This window comes from Arachis duranensis, chromosome 5, assembly GCF_000817695.3.
Source record: "Arachis duranensis cultivar V14167 chromosome 5, aradu.V14167.gnm2.J7QH, whole genome shotgun sequence".
Taxonomy (NCBI): Eukaryota; Viridiplantae; Streptophyta; class Magnoliopsida; order Fabales; family Fabaceae; genus Arachis; species Arachis duranensis.
This window is the reverse complement of record NC_029776.3, coordinates 64,555,717-64,571,994: the sequence shown is the minus strand read 5'-3', so window position 1 is coordinate 64,571,994 and position 16,278 is coordinate 64,555,717. Positions and strand designations below refer to the sequence as shown.

At 37.9% G+C, this 16,278-nt stretch overlaps 1 non-coding gene across 1 annotated transcript; it reads right to left on the bottom strand.

The window, feature by feature from the left end:
- Positions 1-278: 278 nt before the first annotated feature.
- On the bottom strand, positions 279-382 carry LOC127748267 (small nucleolar RNA R71). Its single transcript, XR_008010209.1, has one exon. It is a non-coding gene; the product is annotated as a small nucleolar RNA R71 (small nucleolar RNA).
- Positions 383-16,278: the final 15,896 nt, after the last annotated feature.

The following is a 16,278-nucleotide window of genomic DNA, read 5'->3' as shown; positions in this document are numbered from 1 at the left end:
TGAAACCTCAATTAGTTGCTTTGATGCAACAAAACTGCAAGTTTCATGGACTTCCATCTGAAGATCCTTACCAGTTTTTAACTGAGTTCTTGCAGATTTGTGAGACTGAAAAGACGAGTGAAGTAGATCCTGAAGTCTACAGGCTCATGCTTTTCCCTTTTGCTGTAAGAGACAGAGCTAGAACATGGTTAGACTCACAACCTAAGGATAGCCTGGACTCCTGGGATAAGCTGGTCACGGCCTTCTTGGATAAATTCTTTCCTCCTCAAAAGCTGAGCAAGCTGAGAGTGGATGTTCAAACCTTCAAACAAAAAGATGGTGAATCCCTTTATGAAGCTTGGGAAAGATACAAGCAGATGACCAAAAAGTGTCCTTCTGACATGTTTTCAGAATGGACCATATTAGATATATTCTATTATGGTCTATCTGAGTTTTCCAAAATGTCATTGGACCATTCTGCAGGTGGATCCATTCACTTAAAGAAAACGCCTGCAGAAGCTCAAGAACTTATTGACATGGTTGCAAAAAACCAATTCATGTACACTTCTGAGAGGAATTCCGTGAATAATGGGACGCCTCAGAGGAAGTGTGTTCTTGAAATTGATGCTCTGAATGCCATATTGGCTTAGAACAAAGTGTTGACTCAGCAAGTCAACATGATCTCTCAAAGTCTGAATGGATGGCAAAATGCATCCAACAGTACTAAAGAGGCAACTTTTGAAGAAGCTTATGATCCTGAGAACCCTGCAATAGCAGAGGTAAATTACATGGGTGAACCTTATGGGAACACCTATAATTCATCATGGAGAAATCATCCAAATTTCTCATGGAAAGATCAACAAAAGCCTCAACAAGGCTTTAATAATGGTGGAAGAAACAGGCTAAGCAATAACAAGCCTTTTCCATCATCTTCTCAGCAACAGACAGAGAATTCTAAACAGAGCCCCTCTAACTTATCAAACATAGTCTCTGATCTGTCCAAGGCCACTTTAAGTTTCATGAGTGAAACAAGATTCTCCATTAGAAATTTGGAGGCACAAGTGGGCCAGCTGAGTAAGAAAATCATTGAAACTCCTTCCAGTATTCTCCCAAGCAATACAGAAGAGAATCCAAAGGGAGAGTGCAAGTTCATTGATGTAATCAATATGGCCGAATGCACAAGGGAGGAGAAAGATGAAAATCCTAGTGAGGAAGACCTCTTGGCACGTCTCTCAAGCAAGAAGGAGTTCCCTATTGAGGACCTAAAGGAATCTGAGGCTTATATAGAGACCATAGAGATTCCACTAAATCTCCTTCTGCCATTCATGAGCTCTGAAGACTATTCTTCCTCAGAAGAGGATGAAGATATGACTGGAGAGCAAGTTGCTCAATATCTAGGAGCCATCATGAAGCTGAATGCCAAGTTGTTTGGTAATGAGACTTGGAAAGGTGAATCTCCGTTGCTCATTAGTGAACTAGATACATGGGTTCAGAAAATCTTACCTCAAAAGAAACAAGATCCTGGCAAATTCTCAATACCCTGTACCATAGGCACCATGACCTTTAACAAGGCTCTGTGTGACCTGGGGTCAGGGATAAAGCTTATGCCACTCTCTGTAATGGAGAAACTAGGGATCATTAAGGTACAGCCTGCCTTATTTTCATTACAATTGGCAGACAAGTCAGTAAGACAAGCTTATGGATTAGTAGAGGATGTGTTAGTAAAGGTTGAGGGCCTTTACATCCCTGCTGATTTCATCATCTTAGACACTAGGAAAGAGGAGGACGAATGCATCATCCTTGGAAGACCTTTCCTAGCCACAGCAGGTGCTGTGATTAATGTTAACAAAGGAGAATTAGTCCTTCAATTGAATGGGGACTACCTTGTGTTTAGGGCACACGGCCATTCCTCTGTAACACTAGAGAGAAAGCATGAAAAGCTTCTCTCAATACAGAGTCAGACAAAGCCCCCACAGTCAAACTTTAAGTTTGGTGTTGGGAGGCCACAACTAGACTCTAAGTTTGGTGTTGAGAAGACCCCACATTCAAACTCTAAGTTTGGTGTTGGGAGGACTTCATCATGGTCTGAACTTTTCTAAGGCTCCATGAGAGCCCATTGTCAAGCTAGTGACATTAAAAGAGCGCTTGTTGGGAGGCAACCCAATTTTTATTTATCTAATTTTATTTTTATTTTGTGTTTAATTAGGTTCATGATCATGTGGAGTCACAAAAAAAATATTAAAATTAAAAACAGAATCAAAAACAGCAGAAGAAAAATCACACCCTGGAGGAAGGACTTACTGGCGTTTAAACGCCAGTAAGGAGCATTTGGCTGGCGTTCAACGCCAGAACAGAGCATAGAGCTGGCGCTGAATGCCAGAAACAAGCATGGAACTGGCGTTCAACGCCAGAAACATGCTGCACATAGGCGTTGAATGCCCAGAACATGCATCACCTCGGCGTTTAAATGCCAGAATTGCATGCAAAGGCATTTTACATGCCTAATTGGTGCAGGGATGTAAATCCTTGACACCTCAGGATCTGTGGACCCCACAGGATCAGTGGACCTCACAAGATCCCCACCTACCTCAACTCACCTTGTCTCTTATTCACCAATCACCTCAATCTCTCATCCCCATCACATCTTCACCATTCACATCCATCCATCTCGTCCCCACCCAATCCCACCCATATGGCCAAAACATACACATCTCTCCCTCTCCTCCAAATCTTATTCTCCTTCCATTCTTTCTTCTTTGCTCGAGGGCGAGCAACATTCTAAGTTTGGTGTGGTAAAAGCATAGCTTTTTTGTTTTTCCATAACCATTGATGGCACCTAAGGCCAGAGAAGCCTCAAAAAAAAGAGAGAGAAAAGGGAAGACAAAAAAATTTTTTCCACCTCCGAGTCATGGGAGATGGAGAGATTCATCTCAAGGGTCCATAGCTCAGTAGAAGAGCATTTGGCTGCACATCAAGAAAGCATAAGGAATTCCCTTATCAAGAAATCCCTGAGATATCTTAGGGGATACATGTTCCTCCACATAATTATTGGAAGCAACTAAGGATAGGAACACCAATATCACTAGGGATCATGCAACAGAAGCAAGGAAGAGACATAAAGGAGCTCAAAAAGCACCATTGGACCTTCAAAAGGCGCCACCCTCACTAAGGTGGACTCATTCCTTAACTTCCTTGTACTTATCTCTCTGTTTTTCGATTTTTTATGTTATATGCTTATCTATGTTTTGTGTCTCTACTTCATGATCATTAGTAGTTAGTAACTATGTCTTAAGGCTATGAATAATTCCATAAATCCTTCACCTCTCTTAAATGAAAAATGTTTCTAATTCAAAAGAACAAGAAGTACATGAGTTTCGAAATTATCCTTGAATTTAGTTCAATTATATTAATGTGCTGACAATACTTTTGGTTTTCTGAATGAATGCTTGAACAGTGCATATTTTTTTATCTTGTTGTTTATGAATGTTAAAATTGTTGGCTCTTAAAAGAATGATGAACAAAGAGAAATGTTATTGATGATCTGAAAAATCATAAAATTGATTCTTGAAACAAAAAAAAGCAGTGAATAGCAAAAGCTTGCGAAAAAAAAGTGGCAAAAAAATAGAAAGAAAAAGAAAAAAGTAAGTAGAAAAAGCCAATAGCCCTTAAAACCAAAAGGCAAGGGTAAAAAGGATCCAAGGCTTTGAGCATCAATGGATAGGAGGGCCCAAGGAAATAAAATCCAAGCCTAAGCGGCTAAATCAAGTTGTCCTAACCATGTGCTTGTGGCATGCAGGTCCAAGTGAAAAGCTTGAGATTGAGTGGTTAAAGTCGTGATCCAAAGCAAAATAGTGTGCTTAAGAGCTCTGGACACCTTCAACTGGGGACTTTAGCAAAGTTGAGTCACAATCTGAAAAGGTTCACCCAGTTATGTGTCTGTGACATTTATGTATCCGGTGGTAATACTGGAAAACAAAATGCTTAGGGCCACCGCCAAGACACATAAAAGTAGCTGTGTTCAAGATTCAGCAAACTTAACTAGGAGAATCAATAACACTATCTGAATTTCTAAGTCCTAGAGATGCCAATCATTCTAAACTTCAAGGGAAAAAGTGAGATGCCAAAACTGTTCAGAGGCAAAAAGCTACAAGTCCCGCTCATCTAATTAGAATTAATATTCATTGATATTTTGGGATTTATAGTATATTCTCTTCTTTTTATCCTAATTGATTTTCAGTTGCTTGGGGACAAGCAACAATTTAAGTTTGGTGTTGTGATGAGTGGATAATTTATACGCTTTTTGGCATTGTTTTTAGGTAGTTTTTAGTATGATCTAGTTACTTTTAGGGATGTTTTCATTAGTTTTTATGCTAAATTCACATTTCTGGACTTTACTATGAGTTTGTGTGTTTGTCTGTGATTTCAGGTAATTTCTGGCTAAAATTGAGGGACCTGAGCAAAACTCTGATAAAAGGCTGACAAAGGACTGCTGATGTTGTTGGATTCTGACCTCCCTGCACTCAAAATGGATTTTCTGGAGCTACAGAACATCAAATGGCGCGCTCTCAACGGCTTTGGAAAGTAGACATCCAGAGCTTTCTAGCAATATATAATAGTCTATGCTTTATTCGAGATTTGACGACATAAACTGGCGCTCAATGCCAGTTCCATGCTGCATTCTGGAGTCAAACGCCAGAAACACGTCACGAACCAGAGTTGAACGCCCAAAACATGTTACAACTTGGCATTCAACTCCAAGAGAAGCCTCAGCTCGTGGATAGATCAAGCTCAGCCCAAGCACACACCAAGTGGGCCCCGGAAGTGAATTTATGCATCAATTACTTACCTCTATAAACCATAGTAGCTAGTTTAGTATAAATAGAACTTTTTACTAGTTTATTAGATATCCTGGATTGTATTTTTGATCCTGCGATCACGTTTTGGGGGCTGGCCTCTCAGCCATGCCTGGACCTTCATCACTTATGTATTTTCAACGGTGGAGTTTCTACACACCATAGATTAAGGGTGTGGAGCTCTGGTGTACCTCGAGTTTTAATGAAATTACTAATATTTTCTATTCAATTCGACTTGTTCTTTTTCTAAGATATTCGTTGCACTTCAACATGATGAATGTGATGATCCGTGACACTCATCATCATTCTCACCTATGAACGCATGACTGACAACCACTTCCGTTCTACCTTAGACCGGGTACATATCTCTTGGATTCCTTGACCAGAATCTTTGTGGTATAAGCTAGAATTGATGGCAGCATTCATGGGAATCCGGAAAGTCTAACCTTGTCAGTGGTATTCCGAGTAGGATTCCAGGATTGAATGATTGAGACGAGCTTCAAACTCTTGAAGGCTGGGTGTTAGTGACTGACGCAAAAGAATCACGGGATTCTGTTCCAACCTGATTGAGAACCGACAGATGATTAGACATGCTGTGACAGAGCATTTGGACCATTTTCACTGAGAGGATGGGATGTAGCCATTGACAACGGTGATGCCCTACATATAGCTTGCCATGGAAAGGAGTAAGAAGGATTGGATGAAAGCAGTAGGAAAGCAGAGATTCAACAAGGACAAGCATCTCCATACACTTGTCTGAAATTCCCACCATTGAATTATATGAGTATCTCTATCTTTATTTTCTGTTTATTTTATTATTTTTATTTAAACCAATAATCTCTTAAATTAGTTAAATCCACCTAACTAGGATTTACAAGATGACCATAACTAGCTTCATACCAACAATTTTTGTGGGATCGACCCTTACTCACGTAAGGTATTACTTGGACGACCCAGTGCACTTGCTGGTTAGTTGTGCGGAGTTGTGACTAAGTGTAATTCATGTGTGAGAGCTACCAAGTCATTGGAGCCATTGTTGATGATCACGATTTCGCCCACCAGCTCTCAAACGTGAATCACACTTAGTCACAACTCCGCACAACTAACCAGCAAGTGCACTGGGTCGTCCAAGTAATACCTTACGTGAGTAAGGGTGGATCCCACGGAGATTGTTGGTATGGAGCAATCTATGGTCATCTTGTAGATCTCAGTCAAGCTGATTCAAATGTGATTGGATTCGATAATTAAAAGATAAATAAAATAGGATAGAAATACTTATGTAAATTAATGGTGGGAATTTCGGATAAGCGTATGGAGATGCTTGTCCTTGTTGAATCTCTGCTTTCCTACTGCTTTCATCCAATCCTTCTTACTCCTTTCCATGGCAAGCTGTATGTAGGGCATCACCATTGTCAATGGTTACATCCCATCCTCTCAGTGAAAATGGTCCAAATGCTCTGTCACAGCACGGCTAATCATCTGTCGATTCTCAATCAGGTTGGAATAGAATCCCGCGATTCTTTTGCGTCTGTCACTAACGCCCAGCCTTCAGGAGTTTGAAGCTCATCACAGTCATTCAATCCCGGAATCCTACTTGGAATACCACAGACAAGGTTAGACTTTCCGGATTTCCATGAATGCCGCCATCAATTCTAGCTTATACCACGAAGATTCTGATCACAGAATCCAAGAGATATGCGCCCGGTCTAAAGTAGAACGGAAGTGGTTGTCAGTCACGCGCGTTCATAGGTGAGAATGATGATGAGTGTCACAGATCATCACATTCATCAAGTTGAAGTGCAACGAATATCTTAGAACAGTAATATATCGAATTGAATAGAAAATAGTAGTAATTGCATTGAAACTTGAGGTACAGCAGAGCTCCACACCCTTAATCTATGGTGTGTAGAAACTCCACCGTTGAAAATAGATAAGTGAAAGAGGTTCAGGCATGGCCGAATGGCCAGCCCCCAAACATGATTAATAGTCTCTTAAGATGAATAATGAAATAAAACTGAGACCAAAGATGTGGTCAAAAGACGACTAATACACTAGTAAAAAGTTCTATTTATACTAAACTAGCTACTAGGGTTTACAGAAGTAAGTAATTGATGCATAAGTCCACTTCCGTGGCCCACTTGGTGTGTGCTTGGGCTGAGCTTGATCTATCCACGAGCTGAGGCTTCTCTTGGAGTTGAACGCCAAGTTGTAACGTGTTTTGGGCATTCAACTCTGGTTCGTGACGTGTTTCTGGCGTTTGACTCCAGAATGCAGCATGAAACTGGCATTGAGCGCCAGTTTATGTCATCTAATCACGAATAAAGTATGAACTATTTTATATTGCTGGAAAGCTCTAGATGTCTACTTTCCAACGCCGTGGAGAGCGCGCCATTTGGAGTTCTGTAGCTCCAGAAAATCCATTTCGAGTACAGGGAGGTCAGATTCCAACAACATCAGCAGTCCTTTGTCAGCCTCCTATTAGAGTTTTGCTCAGCTCCCTCAATTTCAGCCAAAAAATACCTGAAATCACAGAAAAATACACAAACTCATAGTAAAGTCTAGAAATGTGAATTTAGCATAAAAACTAATGAAAACATCCCTAAAAATAACTAGATCATACTAAAAACTACCTAAAAATAATGCCAAAAAGCGTATAAATTATCCGCTCATCAGAGATCAATGAATGCATTAATTGAGGGAGAGATGAGAATTTACTTGATCCAGAGGATTGCAATATCTCTTGATCCCAATGTTCATTTTATTTTTAGTTCTTACATTTACTTTTCTTGCCATTTTACTTTTTTTGCACTTTATTGCTTTCTTTACTTTTATGCCATTTACATTTCTTTGTTACTTATCACTCCAATATGATTCGTCTAACTAGGAAAATCAATTAACCATTGATTGCTTAATCTATTAATCCCTGTAAATTTGACCTCACTCTATTGTGAGTTTTTACTTGACGACAAATTCGGTATACTTGCCGAAGGAAAATTTGTTGAGAGACAAGTTTTCGTGCATCATCCAACAGGTCAGTCATTAGACATGTTCCATTGTTTGACATTTTGAGTTCCATTTTTTCTTCTCAAATTTTTTCCTGTAGGCTGTTCTGTATGGCCTTGGTGTTTGTGCGGAGTTTGGTGGATACGTGTTCAAACCTCTGGTTGGAGGTACTGCTTCATTCTGTAATAAAATTTGTTGATCTGTTTTGCATTACATTAATTAACAAGTTAGTAGCTCATTGCAGAGGCTCTGTCGAGGTTAAATATTGTGATCCAGCATCCTAATGCTCTTCATTCAAATAATGTAATGGCATATGATAATGTTGCTTCAGCTCTAGAAAAAGTTTGCCAATTTCATCGGGATAGTATTGATTCTGCCCAGGTCTTTACATTTTTTCTGTTAATGGTCACTCTTATTGTTTGGTTTGTTCATCAACATCTTGCCTTATCATGGTCTAATCTCTATGGAGGCTGAGTTTTTTAATTATCAGGTTGAGATGGCATATGCTTATTTAATCTTTTTGCAATCTTCTGTTATGTTTACAGGTGATTCCTGCATGGTTGAACTATTTGCCAATAAAAGGTGATTTTATTGAGGCCAAAGTTGTCCATGATCAACTTTGTTCCATGGTTGAAAGGTAAGGAACTCAAATTTTCCTTTTTAGTTTCCTAATGCAGTCCTGCATTTACTCTTTTTCTTTTAATTCTTATTTTTGTTTACCTGTAGGTCTGACAGTGAGCTTTTGGGTCCAAACAATCAGTACCTTTCTAAAATATTTTTAGTTTTTGCTGAGGTTAGTTTTTATCAAGCATTTGCTGCTTTGATGTGCCAATGCATATTTGATTTGATTTAATTTGATTTTCTATTAATGTTGCCCATTTTTTTCATGCATTTTTCTATTTAATGTTGCAATTAGTAATTTTTTTTCATGCATTTGGTTGACCATGTTGCCAATGGTTTATTTTTCTTTTTAAATTGATTTCACAAAGTTAAAGATTAAATTATGAAATTTTCTGTCTTATGTTCAGGCTAATCAAACAGCAAGGAAAAGAAGCTGTGAGAGAACACCAGCCACTAGTATGACTCTGTTCATCACCAAGTGTCATATCTTGATGAACAATAGAGTTGTCCTGGGATCACAATTATCTTTCTGATACCATCACTGCACTAATTTTTTCTACCAGTTAATTGAGTAGAGTCTTTATTAGTCTGATGTTAGATTATTTTAATCTTTAAGTTAAGATGAAAATTTACCCAAAAGTTTGTGATTAGTTCAATAAATGCAGTTCACTTTAACATGGGATTTTGCAGATGATGATGAAGTTTACCCAAAAGTTTGTGATAAGGTCTATGTTCTCACTCTAGGCATTTTTATTGAGGAACAAAAAGGCAAAGTTTTCTTGTGAGGAAAGCAGTGATGATGAAGAAGAAGCAGCAGCAGAAAGAGCAAGTGAAGAATTTTGCGGATGAGATAAGTGGAATTAACACAGGACCTCCTTCACCAACTTCATCTATTAATTATTAGAAAAGCGAAAATTGTTCAAATAAGTTAGGAAATTGAATAGGAGTTGCTTGCAACATAGGTCTTTTAATTTACTAGTATGAGGAAAATCGTTTAGAGCCCTTTGGATACCCATTAACAACTTTTAATTTACTCAATAGACTTTGTTGATGTATGTTTGTTACTTATTATTATAGTTGATGTATCAATACACTTTGTTTATTTTTTGAAATATTATAAATATTTGAATACACATTAGATAAAAATTTGTATTAAATTTATTTATTTTGTATGAAAACAAGTTTATTTTGTAATTGGAAAAATAAAAAAAAATCTATTTTATCTTACTAGCGGATTTACAGACAGATTTTCTATTTGTAATTAGAGTGTGAGATGATTTTCCAAAGTTCAAATTACAGACGAAAAATCTGTCAGAAAATTCATCTGTAATTACAGACGAAAAATCTATCTGAAAATTCGTCTGTAATTATAGATGGAAAATATGTCTGATAATTCGTCTGTAATTTACAGACAGAAAATCTGTCGGAAAGTTTGTTATCTTCGGGAAATGGATGGAGAATTTACAGAGGGAAAATTCGTCGATAACTCGTAAAAATCCGTTTGTAATTTTCTGACGGAAAAAAAATCTGTCGGTAAATAATTTTCGACGGGGCTTTTACAAAGGGACAAAATCCGTCAGTAATTTCGTCGGTAACAAAAAATCCATCTGTAATAAAGACTAAATCTGTCTGTAAATCTATCTGTATTAATCCATTTTCTAGTTGTGACAAGTCACAGAGAAATACAACAGAGAATCATGATGCATGTAAGACCCAAAATCTTTGAAAAGTCTTTTTATGATCAAGTCTCAAATCAAATGGTTATTTATAGCCTTAATTTCAGAAATTATTTTATTAAAGATAATTAAGGCGAGTTTTGATTTATTGAATTTGAGATGAGTTATGATTATTATCCAATTTTATAATTATTGGATTATTTTCTATATTTGAATTATAAAGTTGATAGTTATGAAATAATAAGGAATTTAAATGATTTGGATTAAATAATTAATATTTTTAAATATTAATACTCTACTTTGGAAAATAAAGGATTTAATTATATTATTTCTAATTATTTGATTTGGACATTTCGTTGAAAATAATTTGTAAAATTGATTAGCAAATAGTATTTTCTCTATATAATTAGTGTTGGATTTAATTTGGGTTTCAATAATTATATTATTCTTAATTTTATTTGAAATTTTCGAATTACCCCTAACCCTAATTTTACTCAAAAACCCTAACCCTAAAACCCTACCCGGTTACCCGTGGTTTCCCATACCCCAGCAGCCATAATACACACGGTTTCCTTTCTTCTTTTTCATGAAAGGAAGGAAACAGAAGCAGAAAGTGAAATTGAGGGAGAAGGAAGAAGGGGTCGCTGGCGTGAAGGGGAAAGGGAAGGGAGTTCACCGTGCCGCCATTGTCCTCACCCGCCTCACCGCGAGCTGCGCTTCACAGCCGCCCGGCGCGTCCTCCCTGTGCTGTCCTTCATGTCCATCATCGTGAGCTGAGGGGGAAGCCAAATGTGAGATTGAGAGAGGGAGACAGAGAGCTCGAGTGCCAAGGAAGGGGCGGAAGGCTGCTCCTGTCACTTCCGTCAAGCTTGTCGTCGTCCTTACTGCCGCGCCACCATCGAGCCCACAATCGTCGAGGAAGCACAGTGCCGCCGTGGGTCCATTTCCTTCAAACTCAAAGGAAGAGGAAGGCCGAGACTGGGTGACGCTGGGAGAGAAGAAAATGCGAGCTGGAGGAGCTACGTCCAGTTGCCGCCGACGCTCCGAGGGTCCCTTTCCTGCTAGATCTGCTGCCGGCAAGCACAGAGAGAGAAAGAAATCAGAGAAGAACCAAGGAGAGACAGAGAGGCCCGAGGCTGAGCTGGGGTTCAGCCCCCATGACCAGTTGTGCTCGCGCCGCCGGTGCCGCCTCGGCCAGAGCTGCCGCCATCAGAAAGGGGTTTTGACCGCCGCAGGAGTCGCAGCCTATCTGTGTTTCTGACTGCCGGGAGTGGTTATGTGGCTTCCGAGATCACCGTCAGAGCTCCGGGCTTAGTTTCTGCCACTTGAGACCCTGCTGCCGTCACAGGAAAAGTTTGCCGGTAAGGGTTTTAATTGTGGTTTCTGTCCTTTTTGAATTCCGAGAATATTATAGTCACTGCGTGTTGGTTCCAGTTATTGTGATCAGAATTTGTTGCCGCTACCGCTTGAGGTGGCTACTGAGTTGCCGCTGAACTGGCTCGGAGACTGCCGCTGTTTTGGTTCAGCCGTTCCTTCTTCGGTTTGGTAAGCGTTTTGATTTCAAAGCCCTTTCGTTACTGTTCGGTAATCTCACGCTGAGGTTTATGGCGTTAATTGCTATAAGATTGAGTTTCGGTTGTTATATGTTGCGATTAGTGTTGCTATGGTTATTGTGAAAGTGGCTGGGAGCTGAGGTTTTGGTTGCCGTCAGTTTGGGTTGAGGCGGAAAGGACTCTGTGAGACGTTTGGGTTATGAAAATTGCGTTTTGAGGTAGGGGCACTTTCCAAAAACTATGTTTTATGTATTGGAATTATTATATATGGATACTGATGTGAGATATTGTGTATTTGGTGATTGCATTTGTCTTATGTATTATTTGATTGACTCGAATGATTGGGGATGTTGGTTTGGCTGAATTGTTCTGTGACTTTGTGAAATGTAATGTTTTGAAGTTGATTCTTTAAAGATCTGAAATCTGAGTTTAATCTGTTGAGGATTGGTTTGAATTGAATCAATTATTTTGATGATGTGAAAAGTCGAATGCACTTTTGAATTCAGCCTGGTTTACTTTAATTGACTTGGTTTTGGACAAATGATTTGTTATTTAGCCGTTTCTTTAAAGCTTTGGAAATGAGTTAAATCGATTGATATTGATTTGATTTTGAAATGGTTTCCTTGAGATATGCCACTGAGGCGACTGTTGGATTTAGCATGATTTTGAATTGATTTTTGGATTCTGGACTGTTGAAAGGGATTGAGGAACGGATTAGTTGGGACCTGAACCGGGTGGCAAAGTCCAAGTTTTAGGGAAGATGCTGCTGAAATTTCTATAAAATCCGAGGCTTTATTTGAAATGTTATTTGGGAAAATTTGAGTTTAATGCCTTTCCTATTTACTTGGAGGATTGTGAATTTAGGGCTTCTTTTATTGTCTTTACTTAGAACAATTATGAAAGCGATAAATCTATGCTTTGAAAGAATTATTGAATAGAGAATCATGATTTCTCTTTATTTTCCAAGAAGAATAGTATGTCTTTGGGTACAAGTTATTCGAAAAAGAATTTTTCCTTGAGGTTGTTTTAAAAGGTAAAACGGGTTTATGTTTTTCTCTATTAAACATAAAGAGTGTCCATTGGAAGAGTTTTCGTGATTTTAAAAGGAATTGGATTTTGATTGATGAACCTTGTTATTTTGCCGTTTTGAATAAGATTCAGAGTACCCTTTGAACTCTAGTTTAACACAACAAAAATGATTTTCTTAGCAGTTTGAAACGCTTCAGATTTAATTATGGAATTGAAGCCGGTTTTGTTTAAGTAAAGGAAATGGCTTTGAAAAGAGTAATTGATTACATGACTCGGATTGACTTAGATCCTATTTTATTACTCAACTCGGAAAGCCAAGGTTTTAATGATTTTAAATGAATTTGGCGAAATGAGTTATGCTATTCTCCCCTAAAGACTTGAGACTCTGCCGAGAGACTTTTGTTATAAAATTCCATTGTTATATGGATGATTTTGAATATTTCAAAATAAATCTTTAACTTACCATGGTTATGGAAGTTTTGGAAAGAGGATGCCGAGAGTGGCATTGTTTACAAATGGGAATTTACCTTGAGTAAAAGTGGCTTATGAGCCTGAGATGATTTGAGAAATGAGATCTTTAAAGCCAAGGCTGAGAAGAGTTGAAACTTGATTTCAAAGTGAAATAATTAGAGAAATAAGATTTATAGCTTAATTGCCGATTTTATGAATTTGATGATGTTGAATGGTGGAAGTGCTATTTTGTTATGGGCCTGAATAGCTGTGTATGATTATGAATATTGGCTGGTTCTGGATTGAACCGTGAGCCGAAATGGCTATGTATGATATGAATATTGGCTGGTTCTGGATTGAACCGTGAGCCGAATGGCTGAGATGGATGTTGATCCATGGCTGAGAATGAAAGCATATATGCTGACATATTGATAATTTGTGATATTGCACTTCCACTATCGGAGATACGAGTTTCCTTGGGAGAAACCAGTGGCTAGCCACCACGTGCTCCAGGTGGAGACTCGTAGCTCTTTTGACCCTATGTCGTCAGGGTGGCCAGGCACTGTGAAATTCCCAGATGAGCTCACCCCCGTGAATATTCACCAGTGAAGGTGATGGATATGAATCATGATTATGATAACGATTATGTTGAGTATAACTCGAGTTGGGGAGACACGACAGAGGGACAGTCCAAGGGTTAGCTACCAGGACTTGTCGGGTTGGCTATATAACCGACAGATGATATCATCAGCCACTAGGACAGGCATGCATCATATGCATCTATGTGACATTGTTTGGGTGTGCATATTGTACTTGGTTTGCCTATGTGAATACTTATGATTACCTGCTACTTGTTCTACTTGCTCTAAGTGTTTGTTTGTGCTTGAACTTCCTATCTATGTTTGCAACTGGGACTCTATTGGTTTGTGGTGATTGGTTGTTGGATTGGATTGTTTGGGTCTAGGGCCGTGGTTGAATTGAGATGGACCAATGGATGATTCCGGTTTTATGTTTCTGGTTTGGAAAACTATGAAATGCTATTTTGGCTCAGCATAGATAAACCTTTTGAAAGACTTTTGAATATTATTTTAAATGAACAGTTTTCTCTTTCAGAAAAAGATTTCATATTTCTCTTTTATGGTAAACCGTTGTTTTCGAGAAGAGGCATAAGACGATTATTGACCACTGGTACGGTTTATCGTCACGTATCCTATTACAGTAATTTCTAAACACCCTCTACTAAGAACCCTTTCGAGGATGATGTTCTCACCCCCCTTACATTTTTCCCCTTTCATGATATGGGCACAAAAGTCATGAAGAGTTTATTTAATTGTTGTTGTGATGCTCTGTATTGTTTTAGTTATGGTTTATTGTATCCTCGCCTTTATCTTGATATATTCTGTAAGAGGGATAGGAATTGTTTTGGTTAATGCTTGTAATATCATTATTATATATTATGGATGTACTCTTGATGAGTTTTGTAAGTTGTATGGTATCTATGGATGTATGTTATCGAATGAAAGTATTTTTGGGAGCGGTTTTATGGTTTAAAGTTTTAAACAGGCTCATATTTTAGTATTAAATAGTATAAGTGTCGCCGTAATGTCCGAGCTATCATATTCACGCGGCCGGAAGCGTGAGCTTTGGTAGTTAGGGTGTTACATTATGGTATCAGAGCGGTCTTTCCTGTAGAGCCTGAGGAATGGACCGACTATGCTTCAATTGCATACTCTGAGTGTTTGTCATATAATAGGTCTTGTTTGGATAACAAGAATTAGAGCTTTATGCACATGACGGTCTATTGATTAATGCCATTACTCTTGCGTTGCATAATTCCTGGTGTTAAGTTTGGCCGGCTTAATACTAGAAAATTATGTATATGAAAGAACTAATGGGTTATCATAGATGATATACGAGTTTTGGATAAAGCGAATCGCGGGTTTTGGGAACGTCAGAAACTATTTCTCGAGGTTATTCAGTATGTGTCTTGAAATTCTGATGGAGTCAACTTGTTCCTTCCTAGCCTATCTTGAAGTTCTTGTTGCTATTTTCTTTTGAAAAGCAGTTTGGATTTCCAACCTTATTTCTCTGTTCATATGCATCCTTGAGTAACTCTAATAGCATATGCATGTTTAATATCCTTGGTGTATCTGTCTTTCTCTGTTTAAACCCTTCTTCTGGATTAATGTATTTTTCTATATCATTTTGATCTTGTTTTGATGCCGCATGCCTTTTTAAGTTCTTATTCCAGGTCTCTTTTAAAGAAATTATGATTCATAATCTTCTCTTATTTGTCTATGTTTACAATCACTTTTCGAGTTTTTATAAAGTCGCTTTTGATTCAATATACACTCATCTATATAAAGCTTTGAAAATTTCTTATGCAATTTGAAAACTATTTATTTCTAATACCTCACCTGTACTTTTACTGGTTTACAGAACTACACTTACTTTAAATACAATTTGGCTTTCTAATAATTTTACTACAGTTCCAATGCATATCCTTATTTGATTATGTATTTAGGTATTTTTCAAAATTCTGGAAAGAAAAGATTTTTCGCTTTTATTCTGGTTGATTCTCGTTTGATAAACTTCACCCAATTTGATTTTGATTTGAGTTTGGTTTAGCATACTACATTGTTTATGCCATTGTTGTTCTCTTGAAAATGTTGGACTCATATCTTTCTTCTTATGAACGGACTCATTCTCTCTTAAGCTTTTCATCTCCATGAATGTCATAATTGATCTTGTTTTTAATTATTCTCACTACCGTTAATCTCAGCTCCCCTTCTCTTGTGAACCTCATCCTTATATAAGTCACTTTGATTTGTTTCAATTTCGTGTATCTTTTATCCTCTTATTGTTTTTGCCGGAGTTCTTAGTCAAAAATTCTTTCTCGAGAATTGCTATCGATGAGTTGATTTCCTTTTAATATGTCCTAATCTTTTTGAATGTTCTTGTGAGGTGGTGATTTCAAGTATACTCTTGGAGTTCTGTTTTGAATTTTTTTAGACGTTTTGATTCCTCTTTAAGGATATTGTAAGTCAAATTTTTTTCTACTTGATTGTAATTGAAACCATTGTTCAATTTATGACAAAGTTGTCTTAAAGTTGG